Source organism: Ceratotherium simum, chromosome 16, assembly GCF_057802395.1.
Source record: "Ceratotherium simum simum isolate JZ-2026a chromosome 16, ASM5780239v1, whole genome shotgun sequence".
Taxonomy (NCBI): domain Eukaryota; kingdom Metazoa; phylum Chordata; class Mammalia; order Perissodactyla; family Rhinocerotidae; genus Ceratotherium; species Ceratotherium simum.
This window is the reverse complement of record NC_141915.1, coordinates 34989462-35012043: the sequence shown is the minus strand read 5'-3', so window position 1 is coordinate 35012043 and position 22582 is coordinate 34989462.

Sequence of the window (22582 nt, the reverse complement as noted above, 5' to 3'; positions counted from 1 at the left end):
TGTTTTGCAAATATTTTCTCCCAGCTGGTGGGTTGTCTATTCATTTTGATCCTGGTTTCATTGTCTTGTAGAAACTGTGTAATCTGATGAAGTCCCACTTGTTTATTTTTTCTTTAGTTTCCCTAGTCCGAGTAGGCATGGTATCCGAAAAGATTCCTTTATGACCAATGTTAAATAGTGTGTTGCCTATATTTTCTTCTGTGAGTTTTATAGTTTCAGGTCTCACCTTCAGGTCTTTGATCCATTTTGAGTTAATTTTTGTGACTGGTGATAGCAGATGGTCCACTTTCATTCTTTTGCATGTGGTTGTTCAGTTTTCCCAACAGCATTTATTGAAGAGACTTTCCTTTCTTCATTGTGTGTTCTTAGCTCCTTTGTCGAAAATTAGCTGTCCCTATATGTGTGGTTTTATTGCTGGGCTTTCAATTCTGTTCCATTGATCTGTGTGTCTGTTTTTGTATCAGTACCATGCTATTTTGATTACTATTGCTTTGTAGTATGTTTTGAAGTCAGGGATTGTGATGCCTCCGGCTTTGTTCTTTTTTCTTAGGATTGCTTTAGCTATTCGGGGTCTCTGGTTGCCCTGTGTGAATTTCAGTATTCTTTGTTCTATTTCCGTGAAGAATGTCATTGGGATTCTGATTGGGATTGCATTGAATCTGTAGATTGCTTTAGGTAATATAGACATTTTAACTATGTTTATTCTTCCAATCCATGTGCATGGGATGTCTTTCCATTTCTTTATGTCATCATTGATTTCTTTCAATAATGTCTTGTACTTTTCATTGTATAGGTCTTTCACCTCCTTGGTAAGATTTATTCCTAGATATTTTATTCTTTTTGATGCAATTGTAAATGGTATTATCTTTTTGAGCTCTCTTTCTGTTAGTTTGTTATTAGCATACAGAAATGCAACTGATTTTGGTAGGTTGATTTTGTACCTTGCACCTTTGCTGTAGTTGTTGATTATTTCTAATAGTTTTCCAATGGATTCTTTAGGGTTTTCTGTATATAAAATCATGTTGTCTGCAAATAGTGAGAGTTTGACTTCTTCGTTGCCTATTTGAATTCCTTTTACTCCTTTTTCTTGCCTAATTGCTCTGGCCAAAACCTCCAGTGTTATGTTGAATAAGAGTGGCGAGAGTGGGCAGCCTTGTCTCGTTCCTGTTCTCAGAGGAATGGCTTTCAGACTTTCCCTGTTGAGTATGATGTTAGCGGTGGGTTTGTCATAAATAGCCTTTATTATGTTGAGGTACTTTCCTTCTATACCCATTTTGTTGAGAGTTTTTATCATAAATGGATGTTGGATCTTGTCAAATGCCTTCTCTGCATCTATTGAGATGACCACGTGGTTTTTATTCTTTGTTTTGTTGATGTGGTGTGTCACGTTGATTGATTTGCGGATGTTGAACCATCCCTACGTCCCTGATATAAATCCCACTTGATCATGGTGTATGATCTTTTTAATGTATTGCTGTACTCGGTTTGCCAATATTTTGTTGAGGATTTTTGCATGTATGTTCATCAGCGATATTGGCCTGTAATTTTCCTTCTTTGTATTGTCTTTGTCTGGCTGTGGTATCAGGGTGATGTTGGTCTCATAGAATGAGTTAGGAAGTGTTCCATCTTCCTCTACTTTTTGGAATAGTTTGAGAAGGATGGGTATTAAATCTTCTTTGAATGTTTGGTAAAATTCACTGGAGAAGCCATATGGTCCTGGACTTTTATTTTTTGGGAGGTTTTTGATTACTATTTCAATCTCTTTACTTGTGATTGGTCTATTCAGATTCTCTATTTCTTCTTGGTTCAGTTTTGGGAGGTTGTATGAGTCTAAGAATTTATCCATTTCTTCTAGATTGTCCAATTTGTTGGCATATAGTTTCTCATAGTATTCTCTTATAATCCTTTGTATTTCCGTGGTATCTGTTGTAATTTCTCCTCTTTCATTTCTAATTTTATTTATTCGAGCCTTTTCTCTTTTTTTCTTAGTAGGTCTGGCTAAGAGTTTGTCATTTTTGTTTATCTTCTCAAAGAACCAACTCTTTGTTTCATTAATCCTTTCTACTGTTTTTTTGGTCTCAATTTCATTTATTTCTGCTCTAATTTTTATTATTTCTCTCCTTCTGCTGACTTTGGGCTTTGTTTGTTCTTCTTTTTCTAGTTCTGTTAGGTGTAATTTAAGGTTGCTTATTTGGGCTTTTTCTTGTTTGTTAAGGTGGGCCTGTATTACTATGAATTCCCCTCTCAGGACCTCTTTTGCTGCATCCCATATGAGTTGGTATGGTGTATTTTCATTTTCATTTGTTTCCAGATGCTTTTTGATTTCTCCATTAATTTCATCAATGATCCATTGGTTGTTCAGTAGCATGTTGCTTAATCTCCACATCTTTGTCACATTCTCAGGTTTTTTCTTGTAGTTGATTTCCAGTTTCATAACATTATTGTCTGAAAAGATGCTTGTTATGATTTCAATCTTCTTAAATTTATTGAGGCTTGCCTTGTTTCCCAACATATGGTCTATCCTTGAGAATGTTCCATGCGTGCTTGAGAAGAATGTGTAGTCAGCTGTTTTTGGATGGAGTGCTCTGTATATGTCTACTAGGTCCATCTCGTCCAGTTTTTCATTTAAGTCCACTGTTTCTTTATTGACTTTTTGTCAGGATGATCTATCCATTGATGTAAGTGGAGTATTAAGATTCCCTACTATTATTATGTTGTTGTTAATATCTCCTTTTAGGTTAGTTAATAGTTACTTTATGTACTTTGGTGCTCCTATGTTGGGTGCATATATATTTATAATTGATATGTCCTCTTGGTGGAGTGTCCCTTTTATCATTATATATTGCCCCTCTTTGTCTCTCTTAACCTGTTTTATCTTGAAGTCTACTTTGTCTGATATGAGTATGGCAACACCTGCTTTCTTTTGTTTGCCATTAGCTTGGAGTATTTTCTTCCATCCTTTCACTCTGAGCCTGTGCTTATCTTTAGAGCTAAGATGTATTTCCTGGAGGCAGTGTATTGTCAGAATGCTCAACTTTTGCCTTGGTCTCCTGGCAATTTCAATTCATCCTTCTACCCTGACATTAGTGCTTGCAGATGCCTTGGAATGACCCTTCTTGCTTCTATCATCTCCCACTCACTTCTTGCTCTGGCAGGTCCTGAGACCTCCTTCCTGTAAATTGCCTGTGGTAGGCAAATTAATGTCCTCCCTCCCACCCCCAAAGATGTTCACATTCTGATTTCCAGAGTCTGTGATTATGTTATGTTATATGGCAAGGGGGAATTAAGGTTGCAAGTGTAATTAAGGTTGCTAATCAGCTGACCTTGGATGGGGAGATTATCCCGGATTATCCCATTGGTGGGCCCAATCTAATCACAAGTGTCTATATAAAGGAAAGATGGAGACAGGAGAGTCAGGTCAGAGTATGTGAAGAGAGGCTCAAAGAGCCACTGTTGGCTTTGAAGATGGAAGGGGCTATAAGCCAAGGAATGTGGGCAGCCTCTAGAAGTTGGAAAAGGTGAGAACAGATTTTCCCCTAGAGCCCCAATAAAAAAACACTGGTTTGCCAACACCTTGATTTTAGCTGAATGAGACCCTTTTCAGGCTTCTGACTAGTAGAACTGTAAGATAATAAATTTGTGTTGTTTCAGGCCACTATCTTGGTGGTAATTTTTTACAACAGCAAGAGGAAATAAATACTCTGCTTTTTCAGGCAAGCTGTATGTTTTCTGGTGGATAAACCCAGGTATAAAGACAGGAAGACAAAGTAAAGTGGATTTCAAAATAAATATTTCCAAAAAGACTTGGTACACAGCAATTTACGACAAATAATATCAATCCAATGATCACCCCAGTTATCCACCCCCATTTTGAAGTGGAGAGAAAAAAGACTTTTATTACTTTTCATTATTCTCCACTAAATACCTTGTTAATCCTCCATATTTTCCCTGCTGCTTTCTTTTGATTTTAACCTGAAGTACTACGTTTTTATCTGATGAAAATATTTAAAAATGATTAAAAAAATTCTCAAGTTATAGAAGCATAGAATGTTAATGGGGGTTTTCAAACTTTTTATCTCCTTAAATAATGGGCCTCTTAACAAATGAAGTGTTATGTGACCAGATGCTCTATAAAACAGATGATGGCAAGTTGTTCAGGTAGAGATGGATTGCTGCTGGGGAGAGGAGAGGCTCCCCAATGTTCAGCCTCACTCTCTGTGGCCCCTGAATCATCTCACTGGAGCCCCAGAGGAACCACTGTTCTAGATTTGAACTTTCCATTTGACAGATGGGAAGACTGTGGCCCAGAGCATAGTCAGCTCCAGGCACATGGCCAGTTAATGCTGGGCCTCTGGGCCTGGCTCTCAGACCGTGTTCTTTTCACTCTACTACATTGGTCTAAAACCAAATTCTTGTTTTGTTTGATTCTTTTTCTCACTGATGAGGTGGCAGTCATGGCAATTCTCTGGTGAGTGGGTGAAAGAATATTTTTCATCCAGGAAGTTCAGGCTGAAACATGTTTCATCTGCTAAAATTCTTCTTTCTGCTACAGCCTTCTCTAGGTGAGGAAACTGAGACTCAGAGAGATTAAGTGACATATCTTCTATCCATTTTCAGCTCAGCTCTCAATCAGCAAGTATCTCTTCCCATTAGAGGCAATGAAAACTCTTCTTTGTCACAGTGTGGGAACTACTGCCACCAACCCGAGCATTCTGGTGAAAAAGATTCAGAGAAATCTGAGGATTTCTCATTGATAGGAACACAGATAGCCAACATTTTGTACTTGTTGGATTACATTAGAAGAAAGGGTTGCCTTCCACGGAAATCAATTAAAAATGACTAAATCCTTGGAGACTTCTCTTTGGGCAGGTGGGATTAGTTAGGAGGGGCTGTAGTAAGAAGCCATCTTGGGAAACGATGGAGAAGGTCTCCAAAACCTGAAGTAAGAAGGATCCATCCCAGGCCAGCACTGAGAGTTATCACCAGCCCTTCCGGAGAAGGAAACAGAAACTGATATCAAATTCATGTCTTCCAGTTCACTTAATACACATGTACATAGTAAGTAGTTCTCATTCCAATCATTCAAGTGTGAGGCTCTCATCATTCTACACAAATCCACCCAGGCATTGCTGTGTGTATCAGGGTCAATGCTCAGCTGGTACACACCTGTATGGTTTCCAGCAGGTGTCTATTCTGATTGACCAGAGCTGATGCCATCGCTGTCATTAGATATTTTGAATATTATCCCTAATATAAATACCAGGATCAGTCAAGATTCTCATGCCTATAGTGAGCCAGGCTAGGGAAGCAAGAGAACTGATAGAAGTTCTTAGCAAAATCTATTGGACGTGGGTGTTCCAGTAGGCGATGGAGCCAGAATTCACAGCCCTTCCTAACTGGCTTCCCTGGCCGTACCCTTCTCAGCAAGCTGTGCCGCGTTTCCAGTGATGAAAAGCATTTTTCAATTTGATGGGTTTCATCTGCATTTTATTAGTCTATTTCTGGAAAAAATACCATTTGTACATCATTTTGCTTGCAGACTTGTCTTTATTATTCCTTTCCCCACCTTGCGTGGTGGGTCCAGGATTTGATTTTCTCTCGGCTCTTGGCACATTTCTCATCCTCTCTCAGAGCAATTTACCCTCCGTGACAGTCCATCTGTCTCTCCTGCCCTCACTTATGAATACTCTGCCTTTTCCAATTTTCCTTATTTCCTCTTTAATATCACTCACCTAGTCTTCCCTGACCTTTTCCGGCTCTTCAGATGTCCCGTTGTTCCTTATCCGTGCTGTTTGATTGGGTGGAAGCCTGCAGATTGCTCTGACAGCATTTCTCTCATAACTTGCCCTGTCACTCTCTCTTAACTGTCTCATTGACCTTTAGTTGTATTTTAGTGGTTTGTGTTTTTCTCTTATTAAAAAGAAAACTACAAGCTTTAAACATGCAGCCATTGTCTGAATATCCCCATTTGAAAGAGGATCTGGGTGTGTGTGCCTCCCCTGCTTGTGCCTGCTGGAGTGGGAGGGAGGGACCTTGGGGACTTGTGGCCTTCAGTGGCCACCTCTGAAGCCTGTGGGGAATTCTTTCATGGGCTAATGGTCCTTGTTGATGAGTATCACCAAGGAGAGATGTATGTTTATTCTTATACACTGGGGTCAGCACACTTTTTCTGTAAAGAACCAGACAGTAAAATTTTCAGCTTCTCGGGCCATATAGTCTCTGTTGCAACGACTCAACTCTGCTGTTGTAGTGCAAGAGCAGCCAACGACAACACATAAAGGAATAGGCAGGGCCGTGTTCCAATAAAACTTTATTTACAAAAACAGGCAGTGGGCCAGATTTGGCTTGGGGACCTTAGTTTGTTGACCTTTGTTTTAGACTAATTTTACCTTTTGTCTTCTTACCTTTCTTTGTATATTCGTGCATTTGTTGTTTACTGAAAAGTGCCTTTTCAGAAATAAGTTAGCATTCTATCCTGGGTCACTCTCAGAGGTCACCTTGTGAGGGAGAGAGTGGCAGGGAAAAGGAATTTGGTGCAAGGAGATATTGTGTGCTGTTTTTGGCGTTGGTGGAGGGACACTCATTCAGGCCTGCTGGAGGAAGTGGGCCTCATTATAGGCTGGGGGTTACCTGAGTTGGGTGATTGAAGATTTAGCTCTGCCTCTTGATGTTTTGCGCAAGACCTGAGTGAACTTGGGTAAGTCACTTCCTGTCTTTGGATTTCAGTGTTCTTATCTGCAAAATGGGGTTATTATTGTTATTATTATTAAATTTAATATTATATACTAGTTTATTTCACATCTCTGATTATCAGTTGCCAGCTGGTACAAGGATTTCTAACTTATGGGAATTTTTGTCTTCTAACATCTCAAGGATGATATAGTGTATGAATTATAACGAAATCTTCATGTAACAGAAAATCCAAATATAGGGATTATGATATAGGTGTTTATTTTTCTCTCAATCAGTTGTCCAGGGCTGATATGGTACCTTCATGATGTGAACACGGACTCAGGATCCTGCTATCTTTCTGTCCCACTAGTCTCAGTATATGGTTTTCATCCTCAAAGTCCCTTCCTGGTGTCAGTGTAGCCACTGTAGCTCCATCCATCACATTTACATTCCAAGCACCAGATCAGAGGAAGAGGCAAAGGCAAAAGGGAAGTCTTTTAAATAACTTTCCTGGAAACTCCACCAAATGACTTCCACTTATACACCATTAGCCACCCCCATCTTCCAGGAAATGCAGTGATTCAGCTTGGTACATTGTTGTTCTCAGTGGTATTAGGATAAAAGGGAAGAATGGGTATTAGGAAGACAAATAGCAGTTTCTGCTGCATACAAATTTACATAACGGCTCAAGGTGAAAAGTACGTAAGTGCCCTCAACCACACCTGTGGCACAGCATTTCTATCTCACATTTGATTCTTTTTCCAACTCATACAAACAGATGAGTTTATATAATGGGTAGTGAACCATATTATGATACATTTCATTAAGAAGGAATTCTATAAGTGATCTTGTTTCTCTTAATTTCTCCCACTATAGACACCAGCGTCTTAACTGATCCCCATATCTATATCGGGGGTAATATTAAAACAAAACTAACAATGGGTCTGTCATCAGCCCTGATCAATTAGAACAGATGCCAGCTGGTAAGACAGAGATGTGTACCAGTTGCTCTGAAGTAATGCATGGGACACTCTGAGGCACAGTAATGCATGGGAAGCATTTGTGAAGAATGATTGGAGCCTCATTCTGGAATAAGAATCATTTACCATACACACTTGTCAGAAATGAACTGGAAGGATACATAAATGCTGATGCTAGTCTACAGCCCCTCCTCAGGTGGGGGCTGGTGTTATCTGCCAGTGCTGGCCCAGGATGGATCTTTCTCTCGTGGACTTTAGGGATCATCTATGTTTCCCAAGTTGGCTTCTTACTACAGGCTCTAGAAACTAGTCTCACTTGCTCAAAGAGAAATCCTTAAGGATTGAGTCATTTTTCATTGATTTCCATGGAAGGTGACCCTTTCCTCTCATGTCATCCAACAAGCACAAAATGTTGGCTGTCTGTGTTCTTGTCAATGGGAGATCCCCCTATTTCTCTAACTCTGACTCTTTTTCACCAGAACACTCAGGTTGGTGGCAAGAGTCCTCACATTGTGCAAAAGGGGGGTTTCCACCACCTTCAATGGGAAGAGACACTTGCTGATTGAGATCTGAGCTAAAAGTGGATGATCCCGCTGTGCTGTGCTTGTATGATGAGAACTATATAATGTTATACTTCCTGTGCAATTCCACTAAACAACCCCACTCTTCGCCTACTCCCTGCAGTAGCGGCTCTGGTATTGCTGTCTAATTACGCACAATATCATGTGGGTGATTTTCCTGAGTTGAACAGGACAGCTCCCCAAATAGTTTTATATATATATATATGTTTTCAGCCTTCCTCAGACCACCAAAATAAATCCTATACCTTCCTGCTCAATTCTTACCATTTTTCCTTTCTGATTGGAGAGTCAGGATAGTAGAGTTTGGGTGGGGAGAGAAGGGAGAGAAAGACAGTATCTCTTCTGGGCCAGGCGTGGCTAAGAGTGGAAAGAAAATTTTTTTAAAAAAAGTCATTCTAGACTATATATTTGGATCCCATTCATACTTTTTAAGAAATGCAGGTAATAATTTTTTATTACTTTGGTTGCTGGATTATCTATTTTGGCCATGATACTCCCCACTAACAAACTATGAGGAACTCATACAATAAAGATTATATTTTAATAAAAAGTAAACTTTTCTCTTATTAAAGGAGCAATGCATGTCCTTTGTAGAAAAATTACCGGAATGGGTGCCTGCTGTCAGATCTTTAAGAAGTTGCTATTTATAAGTTGCAACTTCCCTGTTTGGGTGGACAGGCAAGCAGAGCAGATCTTTCTTCAGGGAAGAGTTACTTAAGTGTCCTTGAAGGTCATACGAATAGAAGGTTTAAGGGCTAGCTTCCATCTTCGGGAAAGGGTACAAGAGGGCCTTCTGTCAACCGAAGAGGCTGCTCCTTTGGTGTACCCTTTGATATGCCAGGCTAGTGCCTTGGAGAAGGCGAGTCCATTTGCACAGGTGCCAAGGAGCCACTGAGAGGAAAGGAATCAAGGCCCTAGTGCTTCCTCTTGAAGTTCAAAGTTAGTGGACCCTCCAGATGCGTTGCAGTGGTCCCCAGGCAGATGCACTGATTGGAAAGAAGAAGCAGGCTTCCAGAAGGCACTCACGAGAGATGGGAGTCTGAATAGTGACTGAGCCCAGAACAAGGGCTCTGCTTGGGAATGTGAACTAAAGACCTGGAACTTAGCTGCCCACGCGTGGAGTGCCCCAGCTGAGGTAGTATAGAGGGAAGGGATTGTCCTTCCTCAAAGGATGTTCTTGGCTTGAGCAAGGATCTGGGTCAGCGAGAAAAGCAACAAGGAAGCATCCAGCTGAGCAGGCCCAATGTTAACAGCAGCAGGGGCAGTGAAAACAGACCAGTGCCTGTCAGGGGTTTCTCTCCTTTCTTTGCCTGGTGGTTGGAAACAGAGCTAGGTAAGCCTGATGATTCCTGGACCATTTAGGAAGAGGGTCAAGACCAAGAATGGGAAAATGGGCATCTTGCTAATGTGGGAATATTTGAGTGATTAACTGATGTATGAAAAAGGATAAATGGAGCTCATTTGTACCCTAATCTGGCAGGGTGGTTCATACCCGCTACATTAGAAAGTACAGATCAACTCAAACAGAAGAATATTCACAAGACCCATGGTAATTATTATAATACCTCAGCATATATTGTCTTCTAGATTTTTCTGTCATAATTATACATGTACAATGGGGCATATTGTTTTTAAAATGGATGTTTGTCACTTAATATAATATAAATACTTTTCTTGTCAATGAATATTCATCTTAGCATCATTTGTAATGGTTGAAAACATCCATTTTTATATACAGTATATTTTATATACTGAATGTGTAGTCATGCTTTTTACTACATAAAGACAATTATACTACGTTGCATTACCCTGACTTGCTGTAGACCTGACTTCAGTTGAAGGCAGTATAGAGTGATGGTTTAGAGTGGTGAGCTTTGGATTCAGGCAGACCTTGGCATTGTTTCTGGATCTGCCCCTTACAGGCCGTATGATTTTAGGGAATTCATTTAACTTCACTTGCCCCCAGTTTCACCAGCAGTAAAATATGTATAATAATTTCAATTTCATAGCATTGCTGTGAGGATTAAATTATATAAAGCATGTAAAGATCTTAGCACAAGGCCTGATTCAAAACAGTTATGTAGTCAAGAGTAGGTACAATAATCGTTCATTCATTAGTGCAGTAACATTTACTGAACAGCTATAGAGTTTGTCACTGTGACAAATGCTTAGGCTAAGAAATCAGCATATGGACTCATCCTTACCCTCAGGAAGCACACAGATAAATAAAACACAGTTATAGAACAAGGAGCTAAGTGCTACAATATTGAGGAACGCACATGGGACCAAGGGGTTAAGAAGAAGATGGTGCTTAGGCTTTCCGGGTGGCTGTGTCGTGTAAAGGACACAATTATTGTGCACTCTTAGGCATGTTTTTACTTCCTCTTTTCCCCAGGAAACAGAAGAAACCAGTGTCAGCTTCACAAGCATGTCCCCTGTGTGCTTGCTCTGTGACGTGGAGCACACTTCTTCCATCCCCTAATTCCTCATCTGCCGGAGGCATTGTTCAAGGCCAAGAGAGACTCAACCTTATACCTGGGCGAGCCCAAACCAGCCAATGGGCCATGAACAGACCTGACAAAACAGTGCTCATCTGATAGAAACTGTTAGAACAGAGCTGCACGAAGGGCCCTTTGGAGTTGTTAAGCCAGGGAAGATGTCTGTAACTCAAATGAGAACTGGAGGCCGTATAGGGAATTCTTGTTCTCGAAACAGATGATTTCTGGCACCCAGGGGAGATACCCTGTAGGACAGCTGGAGAAGAATCAGAACAACTGGTTACATGCGTTCTGTGTTATTATTTGTATCAAAGAGATTCCATTTGATAAACCCCATTTTATTTGAAAAGGAGAGAGAAGATATTGCTTTTGCTTGGCAACCAAAGATGAACTGACCCACCTGGTTCAGGAAGGATGTTGGGACGAGCTAAACATCAGAGCTGGAACATAATACCTGTGCAGCCACACCTAAAGAGGGAGCTCCTGACCCTCATCTAAAGAGTGAGGATTGAGCAAGGAGCCCGGTACTGTCCTCTATTTTGCATCTCTTAGAAGCAAAGGGCAGACATCAGGACTGGAATTGCTCTCCTGATATCTGCACCAGAGGAGCTCTGGAATGTTTACCCAGAGATCAAGGACTGAGGGATGGTGCTTCTTTGGACAGGCCATCTTTAAACATACACCCTTTTTTTACATTTGATGTGGCAAATGGGTTTACTCTCTTAGGCCAATTTTGGTCTATCCAGATTTGCTACCAGGAGCATTGTATTGACACAGATTCAACGTCCATATTCAGGCTCAGTGGGATAGAAGGCCATGATTGTTTGGTCAGTCTATCAGAGGCACAGGAAGAGGTGACGATTGACCTATTAAAGGATGAGTAATATGGGTATAGAAGTGTTTGTAGAGATTCTTTATTATGAAAAACAATCCTGTATCCATTAGAGATCCTTTGCACATTCAAGTTCACTTCTTAAGAAGCAAAGAGGGTAATGAATGAACATATCTAATAGACAGAGAATTATTCTTTTTTTCTTTCCTTTTTTTTTAAGTGAGGAAGACTGGCCCTGGGCTAACATCTGTTGCCAATCTTCCTCTTTTTTTGCTTGAGGAAGATTGTCCCTGAGCTAACATCCATGGCAATCCTCCTCTATTTTATATGTGGGACGCTGCCATAGCATGGCTTGATGAGCAGTGTGTAGGTCCGTGCCTGGGATCCGAACCTGCAAACCCCAGGCTGCCAAAGTGGAGCATGCGAACTTAACCACTATGCCACTAGGCTGGCCCTGAATTATTCTTTTTAGTATATAAAGAATTCCTACAAATCAATAAGAAAGACAACCCAATAGAAAAATGGACAAAGTGTACAAACAGGTAATTCAGGGGGAAAAAAAAAAGACTGCCAATAAATATTTGAAAAATTGCATACCTTCTCTAATAACCAAAGGAAATAAAAATGTAAATGATTATGAGTGAGATATCTTTTTTAAAACCTATCAGATCAGCAAAAATTAAAAAGTGATGAAGTCCGGGATTGGATGGGATTGTGAGGGAACAGGAGCAGTCATACACTATGGTCGGAAGTATAAATTGATCGAGTCCTATGGAGGGCATTCTGGTAGTACCCATTACAATTCTAAGTGAACATATCCTTTAACCTGGAAATTCCAATTCAAAATTTTTGTTCTAGAGAAATATTTATATGTGTGCACAAATATGTACAAGAATACTCACAGCGGACTTGTTTGCAATTGTGAAAAACAATAACCTAAATGTCCATCAAGTGGAAATTGATGAAATAATTTAATATATTTGTAATACGGAAGTCAATTTAGTTCTTTAGAAGAATGAGTTTGATATACAGATGTACAGACATGGGAAGATCTTTAAGATAGAAAGTGAAAACAACATTATTTTGCGTATAATACATATAGTATTAATCCATTTATTATTTTGAAATAAAAACAATATATTCATTTATGCACTATATATGTATGTAAGTGTATTTTTTAAAAAGTTTCTAAAGATGGAACCTCAATTATCGTGTGGTTACCTTGGGAAGGGGGGTGAAATTGGGGGTCAGAGGTGGAAGGTGAACAGGAATTTTTATTTTTTTATTCCACTTATTTTTTATTGTTTAAAATTTTAATCATGAGAAGGTGTTCTTTAATTGTTTCCTCAGAAAAAGTCAGAGTTGTGAGGGCACGTTTCATTCCAGAAATTATAAAGGGGCTGTTGGAGCCGTAGGCTGGGGCCAGACCATGACAGCCTGTATGTCAGGCTCAGGTTTAAATTCATTCTGTAGGCAGTAGAGAGTTATTGAAGGGCTTGAGAAGAGAAGAAAGGGGATCAGACATGCATTTCTGATGGCTGCCCCTGGCAGCGGTTGGAGGATGGAGATGCGACTGGTGTTCAGTATGTGTTTGTTCAATGGATAGATGAGTGAATGACTGATTTCTTATGGAAAAGCTGTGTGTGAAATCACAAGTGCCAACTCTGAGATGATTTTTTTTCTCTTTTTCCAAGTTAGTTCAGAGAATGTACAAGCAACTTTAAAGTCAGCTTGAAAAATGAGGAAATTGGATTGAATACAAGTCAGGAGGCAAATATGATATGCTTGGTACGGTAGTTCTTAACAACTGGGTCTTGGTTCCTTGGTGAGGTTTGTCACAACCCCATGTTTTGGTAGTGATGAAGTAGTAATGTTTGCAAATTATTTACTTAGTGAAGAGAAAGCAGCCTCAAGATTATGCCTGTAAAAGTGCCACTCCCACCCATGGCATTCTGATGTGCTTTCTTTAGTGGAGGGAAAGGGATGGGTACCAGGAAGGTTGATGAGAAATCTGGGGACCCAGAGGAATGTGTCTTATCTGTGATGTGTGGTTGGAGTGGGAGAAAATTTTAAGAACCCTTGTCTTAAGGATAAGAAAATGGCCCTTCTTATGTCTAAACTACAATAGAATTGAGTTTGTTCTGACAAAGAGCTTTCCCTCCATTCGTCATATTCCCAGGGAATGAAATTCTTGGAATTAACCACTGACCCTGATGCTCTGGTCATTATCAAGCTCTTCACATTGCCAGTGGTGTGCTGGTAAACTAGAAATCTGGGGAAAACAACAACAAAACAAACTGTGATATTGTGATTTATAATAAATATATATTTGGTCTTCATCCTGTTCCTGGCACAAATCTCCTCAAACCCCTGGAATTTCCTAAGTGATAGAGCAATAAAGGTAAAAGGAGAGTCTTTTGTCTTTCTTAACAAGCCCCTTTCAACCACACCTGAGCTTATGTTAATGAGGTGACTTTGGGACTCCTCCTAAGGTTGAGGTGAGGGATGGTTGCCAGGAGAACCAACCATGTGATTGGAGGAGCCCCACCTCTCAACCTCTGGGGAGGAGTAAGGGGCTGGAGGTTGAGTTAATCACCAACGGGCAATGATTTAATCAATCGTAGCTTCATAATGAATCCTCCATCAAGACCCTAGCTGAAGGGGTCTGGAGGTTGGAGATTGGTGAACACGTGGAGGTGCTGGGAGAGTGGTGCCCTGGAGAGAGCATGGAGGCTTTGAGCCCCTTCCCACGTACCTTGTGCTGTGCCTGTCTTCCATCTGGCTATTCCTGAGTTGTATCCTTTTGTAATAAACCAGTAATCTAGCAAGTAAACTATTTTCTTTAGTTTTGTGAGCTGCTCTAGCAAATTATTGAACCTGAGGAAGGGGTTGTGGGAACCTCTGATTTGTAGCCAGTCAGTCAGAAGCACAGGTGACAACCTGGACTTGAGATTGGCGTCTGAAGTGGGGGCAGTCTGGTGGGGCTGAGCCCTTAACCTGTGGGATCTGATGCTAACTCCAGATAGATAGTGTCAGAATTGAGTTAACTTGTAGGACACCCAGTTGGTGTCTGAGAATTACTTGGTGTGGGGAAAACTCCCCCACATTTGGTGACCAGAAGTGAAGTATTCTGTGAGTAGAGGGTTGTAGCAGAGTATAGGAAAACAGTAAAGTGTTGAGAGGAGAAATAGCGAATTTTTTCTTTTCACAAACAAACCCTGACTTGAAGTTTTTGCTAATTTCCATGGTGTAAATACTTTCACCACGGTCAATTTCAATTCACCAACAGTTTAGCAACTGGCTTGTAAAATTCCTGAATGTTTAACAATCAGCTCTCTGTGAGCTGGTACGGCTGTCCCAGCACTCCACTGGTCCTTGACCTGGAACTTCATACGGGTGAAAACAAACATCATGAATTCTGATCTAACTTAGGAAGTGGCTTGCCTTTGGTTAAGAGGTATTATTAACTTACTTTCCTCCTCTAACTCTCCTCTACTTGGATTCAGGAATTCTTTCTTGATAGTACAATAATCTAAGTGGTAGTAACCCTATTTTATGAATGAGAAAACAACTTCATAAAGAAGTAACTTGCCTAAGATCCTATATAAGACAGTATATACGGTTGCAATTTCCTTCTAGAAGAATGGACCTCCCCCAAAAGGTGAAGTGCATCAACGTCTGGGTACCAGACCCTTAGGATCAAAGAGAGAAACTCGTGGGGGCTGGCCTGGTGGCACAAGCTGTTAAGTGCGCGTGCTCCGCTGCCGCAGCCCGGGGTTCGCCAGTTCGGAACCTGGGCGCGCACCGACGCACCGCTTTTCAAGACATGCTGTGGCGGCGTCCCATATAAAGTGGAGGCAGATGAGCATGGATGTTAGCCCAGGGCCAGTCTTCCTCAGGAAAAAGAGGAGGATTGGCAGATGTTAGCTCAGGGCCCATCTTCCTCACAAAAAACAAAACAAAAACAAAACAACAACAACCAAAAAAAAAAACAAAAAAAAAGAGGAACTCATAGAAAGACAGTTTTGTGTAGTAGCTCTTTAGTCAAAAGGAAAAGAGCATGAGGTAGGTGTTTCCACAAAGATTCAATTCTCACAACAACACTTTTACTGTTTATTAAAACAGTAACTGCAAAGTGATTTGTTAATTGGAAAGTGCTAAACAAATGCTAGTTAGTAACTGTTAATACTTAAAATAATCTCATAATCCTCAGTCTTATGTCATAGGTAAGATTATCACCAGGTTGGAAATGAAGATGCTGAGTGTCTGAGAGGTTCTCTAAATTACGTGGGGCCTCATAGCCTGTGGGGGCTGATCTGAAGGGACAGATCTGCAACCCGTGTCTTCTAAAGCCAGCATATCTATCACGTTGCTTCTTTGCACGTGTCTTTTCTTCCCACTGGATTACAACTCCTTTGAGGGGAAGATCCTCCTCTGTCTCTGATGTCTTTGTATCCCGCCTTGCCAAAATGAGTTCTGATTTCCAAGAGATAGTTTTAGTCCTGGACTAGGTAACAGGAGCTAATGCAGTCAACCAACTGATTCTCATACCAATTCCCTAACTCTCTAAAGGGAGAAAGTTTTGTGTCAGACAAGGCACTTGCAAATAGCGACCAAGGAAGAGAATGTTGTTTACTGAGTTCTCCCTATCCGTGGTACTGAAAAGGCAGCCAAAGTTGCCTGTAAAAAGTGAAGCTGGGGGCCAGCCCGGTGGCGCAAGCAGTTGGGTGCGCGCGCTCCGCTGCGGCGGCCCGGGTTGGAATCCCGGGCCCGCACTGATGCACCGCTTCTCCCGCCATGCTGAGGCCGCGTCCCACGTACAGCAACTAGAAGAATGTGCAGCTATGACATACAACTGTCTACTGGGGCTTTGGGGGAAAAAAATAAATAAAGTTTAAAAAAAAAAAAAGTGGAACTGGGGGCCGGCCTGGTGGCGCAAACAGTTGGGCGCCCACGCTCCGCTGCTGCGGCGGCCCGGGGTTCGCCGGTTTGGATCCCGGGCGCACACAGACGCACTGCTTGTCAGGCCATGCTGTGGTGGCGTCCCATATAAAGTGGAGGAAAATAGGCACAGATGTTAGCCCAGGGCCGGTCTTCCTCAGCAAAAAAAAAAGAGGAGGATTGGCAGATGTTAGCATAGGTCTGATCTTCCCCACACACACACAAAAAAAAACAGGTGGAGCTGAAGCATCATCTTTATAAAGATGGCAGCACACCTGTCAAATCCTTGGGATGTCAGCTTCGGTCCTGAGCTTCTGAGTTATCAGCGCTCCCTGACACGGCTCACAGCCTCCATCCCGAACCACTCGCCCGGCCTGCTCACACTTGGCATTCCTACCTGAGCCCAATTTTCTTGATTTCCTGGCTTCTAACGCCAGGGCTTATTTTCTGGCTCACAGTCAATCTTTAACCACCTGCTGGGGAACAGAAGGAAGGCCAGAGTGCAGTGAGGGACGAGAAGGGTGGCAGGAAGTGGCCTGGAGAGACTGATGGGGGCAGTGTTTAGTGTATATGGACAGGTATTCAAAAAATTTTCCTAGTATGTACATCTGTTTCGCAACTATATTTTTAGTTCCTCAGCAATGGAACCAATTCCTATTCCTGAGAGTGAACAGCACAGTGAATAAAGTAAATATGTCTTGAATGAAAACAGTGAGATAAGAGGGGAGAGCTAGTGTGGCTGCAGACACATCACTTCACATATCTGGACATCACTTTGAGAATCTTGAAAAATAAAGGTTGGACTAAAAACACTCCAAAGCAGCAAAGTCTAAGGCAGGGGTTGGTAAAATTTTCCTGTAAAGGTCCAGAGAGTAAAAATACTTAAGCTTTGCAGGCCTTACAGTCTCCGTGGCGACTGCTCAGCTCTGCCCTTGTGGCACAATAGCAGGCACAGAACGAATGAGCCTGGCTGTGTTTAAATAAAACTTTATTGACAAAAATAGGCAGTCCCTCTGACCTTGGTGCAGAGGGCCAGGGAAAGGGCTTGAATATTAGGCGTAGGCCCGTGTGGGTTTTTCCTCCAACTTAGACACCAACTGTTTGGCTTCAGGCAAGTGAATTAATCTTTCTGAGCCTGAGGTTGTTCAGCCATAAAAACCAGGATGATATTATTTGCTTGGCAGGGATGGTTGTTGTGAGGATTAAATGAATATATATCGAGTTCTTGTCCCAGGTCCTGGAATACGTGGTAACCACAGCTTCCGTCTTTATTTTCATTATTCTCGCTCTGATATTCAAGGTGTCTAAGAGTCTAAAAATTCTGCTGGTATTTTTAGTTCAGACTTTTCTGAGACATAAGCTGACAACTCCTGGGTGACATTTCCTCTGTGAAACAATAAACAATTTGAGCGGATTCCTTATCAGAACTTATGCTAAGCGGAGAGAGACAGAGGAGATTGGGGGACAGGGTTCTAAGGGGTTTGGGGAACTTTACTTTAGAAAATGCCCAGCCTGGGCCCTGCTGTCTGGCACGTTTTTCCAGGCAGTCTGCACTCTAGATGGTCTGTACATCCCTTACCTCTTGGGCTCCTCCTGCCCTCAGCAGGCCCACTTAGGTCCCCTTCATGTGTCTCAGGTGTTCCTTCCCGAGGCCTCCATCAGAAGACCTCTAGTCTGGCCTTTGAGTCACAGGAAACACACTCCTTGCAGGCCAGGCGCAGGGCACTGACTGTAAGACATCGGGTAGCATCGTGTAATTCAAGGCAAGGAGAGGAAACTGAGCTAGGTCTTTGGGGCCTGGGGAGTGATGTGGAGCTGACGGTGGTATCACCAAGTTGGGAGGCTATTATGTAGGGGTTGAGCATGTTACTTTGAAGTTAAGATGCCTGGGTGTGACTGCTGGCTCACTGCTCATCAACTGTGGGACCTTGGACAAGCAAGTGTTGATTGTCTGATGTGTAAAATGGAGCCTGTAATTTACACAAGACTGCAGAGAGGACTAACTACCTCCATTTCCCCTGTTTAAGAAGCAGCTTGATTTCCAGTGACTGCCGAGTGGCTGATCCATTCCCTCTCTCTCCAGAGTTTACATGACCGTTTTGTTGAATGAATGAATGTGTCTGGCTTGATTTCTGAATTGGTTCTCTTAGCGTTCACTCAGTTGTTATTTCATTCATTCATTCATTCTGCTTTAGTTGGGTACCTACTATGTACCAGGCATTATGCTTGATGCTCAGATTACAAATCGGAAATGGTGCTTGCCTCAAAGGAGTTGCTCATTAGCGGGTGAGAGATAAGCAGACAATTCCAGTGCAGTGTCTGTCACACAGACACATTGAGAAGGGCAGGTGGCTCACATGATGAAGTCAGGGGGGCTTCTGGGGGGAAGTGGTACTTAAAGTTCAATTTTAATAAGTAGGTGAGAGGTAGACAAGGGCAAGGATTTTCCAAGCAGAGGTGAAAGCATATACTGTGCCAAGGTGTGAAATACTGTGATTCGCTCAAGGCCTCACAAGTAGTTTGTGTGACTGGAGCAGAGGGTGGAGGGGAGAGAGTTTGGCATCCTGGGGTGGGGAGGTAGGTGGGGTCTGGTAATGAAAGGCCTAATGGGCCAGACTAAGGGGCTTGAATTTAACCTTGACTCTGAGGGCAGTGGGGGCCCTTGAAGGGCGTCAGCAGAGAGTGGTGGGTCAGATGTAAATAAGGGAGGTGAGGGGCGCCTGCAGGGAAGCCTCCCAGAGACTTCCTCAACCAACCTGCTCTGTTACCTCTGAAGTCAGAAGCCCGGAGAGTAGGGCGTTGTTGTTTTCCTTTCCTTTCCTCTTTTTTTTTTCCTTTTTGCATTCTTTTTTATTCCTTGGACAACACCCTAAGAAAATGTGATTTACACTCTGAAGAGTGTCCTGCCTGGGGCAGAATTGGAAGTCAAGTCCAACCTGCTGCACAGTGACAGGCTGCTGGATGAAATGAGGTGCTTGGTGCGAATAGGCAATTAACGGTGCCAACTATTTCACAGAAACCCCAGAACCTGAGAACTGTGCTCCTTCAGGATGTGTCTCTCCATTTCCCCAGCTCCATTAATCACCCCCGCACTGCGTCTCTGGCTGTTTGGTTCAGTCCTCTGCGCACCACCGCCTGCTTTGGCTGCAGGTTCTGGGCATCTATTTGTCTCCTTTGTCAGAATCCTAACGGCTGTGGAAGCAGGCAGGGCGTCTCGTGCAGCCTGTGTCCTCCACAGAACACTGCAGAGTTGCTTGCACATGGTGGATGCTTAATTAAGGTTGTTGTTTTAAATCTGATTTAAGAAAATCCTTCCTTTATTATATAGGTGAGGAATAAAATCCCTCCTTTATTTCATGGGAAGGGAGGGAGGGAGGAAGGAAGGAAGGGAGGAGGTTGACATATATCAGAGGCTCCTCTGTGGCTGTCGCTGTATTCTATCTACGTTGCTCACTTAGTCCTCATGACAGAGATGGTATCACCCTGTTTTTACAGATAAGGAAAATGAAGCTCAGAGAGGCCAAGGAACCTGCCCATATTTGTGAAACAAATTATTGGCCCAACTGGGTCTAGAACTCAGGGCTCTTTCCAGAGATTCCCACAGCCTCTTGGGCCTGAGGCTGCAGTGAGGGTCCATGTTGCATTGGGTCTTGTGGCCTTGGAGTCCAGACCTAATTCCTTCAGCCTCTGGGACTTTGATGGGCCATAGCTGCTCTCCTTGGAGAGGCCACTGGATACCCAGACAAGATGGACCCAGAACACACAGTGTACACGGCTTAGCCCAGGGAGCATGGTGGAGACCTGCGTCGTGGACTAGGGAAACGTGGGGCAAGGGGAGGGAGCAGCTGTCCTCTGAGACATGTAGCTGCAGGAGGAGGCTCATCACTGGAGCTGTGGCCTTCAACAGAGAATCCAGACACTGTCAGCCTGCTGCCCAGGAGAGAGCTGTGGGAATAAATACATCCACCTCACTGTCCTCCCATCCTTCAGTCTCTTGCTTATGACAGGACCCATGTGGAAGTGAGAGACCCAGGGAGCCTGCTAATGGGTCTACAGGGTCAGCCTCTTGGGGTGCAGACCAGGGTGAAGAAGGGTGGAGAATGGGTCTGAAAGGGCAAGAGACTCTGCAGCACCCCTGGGAAGCGAGGAACTTATGTCCCGGGACGCGTGTATGGAGAGAGTCCGGAACTCAGATGTCTGGAGTCCTGTCCTTCCACTTCCACTCCTGGGCCCCCATCAGGAGGGAAACTCTGTTGTCATTCTTGCTGTTGGACGATATCTTCCCTACACACTTATCTTTCAAGTTCCTGAATTGGTATTTGCCCTCGCCTTCCCCAAGAGCCATAATGGCGGGAAGAAGGTGGGTTGCCAAAGTTGGAAACAGATCTGGAATAGTTTTAAATAAATGCTTTCTGTATAGGGTATCCCTGGTAACGGTATGTGTTCCTGCAGAGACATCTGCTTTCTCTGGTGCCCCTCCCCTTGTGAGCTTAGTCACGTCTCCCTTTCCCAGGGCTTGCACAAGTAGAAGACTAGATCAACCTGGGACTGAGTGAAATTCTCACCTGCCCAGGAGGCCCAACTTTCTCCCAGGACAGGCCCTATCAGACCAAGAGCAGGCAATGATTCTCAAGAGCAGGCTGGGTCCTGGCTAGGCTCACGTCACAGGATTGAGTTGCTGATGTTTCTTAAGGCAACAGGTAAAGTGCACTAGCACTCATCTCTGCAATTCCTTCAGATTGTGTCGGGGGAATGCCACATGCTTATCAAACTGTTTACATGTTCTTCTGGTCACATAGGAAGACTACATTTCCCAGTTTCCCTTGCAATTTGAGTGGGGCCATGTGACTGGGTTTTGGCCAATAGGATGTGGGGAGAAATGTATGACACTCCAGGCCTGGCCTGAGTAAAAGGAACCTGGATCCATGAGTCACCTACTGCTTGGAGGAGAGCTACCAAGGAGAATTGACATTGACATTGAACTGCGATAGAAGAGAGACATAAAACTTTATTATGGTAAGCCACAGAGATTTGGGGGCTGATTGTTACAGCAGCTAGTTCTAATTAACCTAATATACCCTCCTCCTCCTAGTCGTTGGCTAGACACCTCCTCATCTATACCTATTGATGATGTCCTAAACGTGTGCTTAATATGCCCTGAAATGGAGATATTCAGGGGGAAAATATCTACTAGTGTTTGTGGAGAGATACCACCTCTATTTGGGGGTTCCACTCTTTGGAACAGATGAAAATGACATTTTTTATAGGCATTTTTTTAATATGCTAGGCATTTGCACACATGTTAATTCACTTAATCCCCTCAAAATCATGAGTTACATATTATTTAGTGTTCACTATCCCTGTTTTGCATAAGAAGACACTGTGGCTCAAAGAAATGAAATAACTCCTATCACTGCACAGCTGGGGAACCATCGAGTTACTAATAATCTGGAGGGAAAGAGGTGAAACAACATAAGAAAGACTTTCAAAACGGCATACGAAGAAGAACAAGGTAACGTGAAGAAAGGCGTTATCCGTTCATGCAGAGGGACCCAGAGTAAATGAGCTGTGAGAACTCAGAAAGCTTCACCAAGCATCGTGTAGAACGTGTTTGTTCCCAGTGAAAAAAATGTAAAGGAGAATAGAAGATGATATTCTCCTCTCTTAGATGAGAAGACTGAAGCTCATAGAGGTGAGGTGCCACACCTGGGTCATCTGGCTAGTAAGATGAAGCACTGGCATTTGAACCCAGACTCTTTTTCTTCTACTGATAACTCAAGTTCCCTTAAGTAGTCAGTCTCTCATCAGGGCTTCCAGAATCTTTCTTGCTCAGTTTTCTAAATAACCCACCATGTAGTCACATTTCAACGTTAGGGGAACCAAGTGTGGGAGGTGGGTCTGCACCTCTGGTATGTGGGGGAGCTGGCACGTAAAGAGTTCTGAATTTTGACAAATTTCTCCACCCAAATCAAGACTTACCTTCACATTGCTTCTGCTAATATTTTTCATCAGAGATATAAGATCTATCAATATCAACTTATGACCCTAATTCTTTTTTTTTCCCCAAAAGTTATCAAT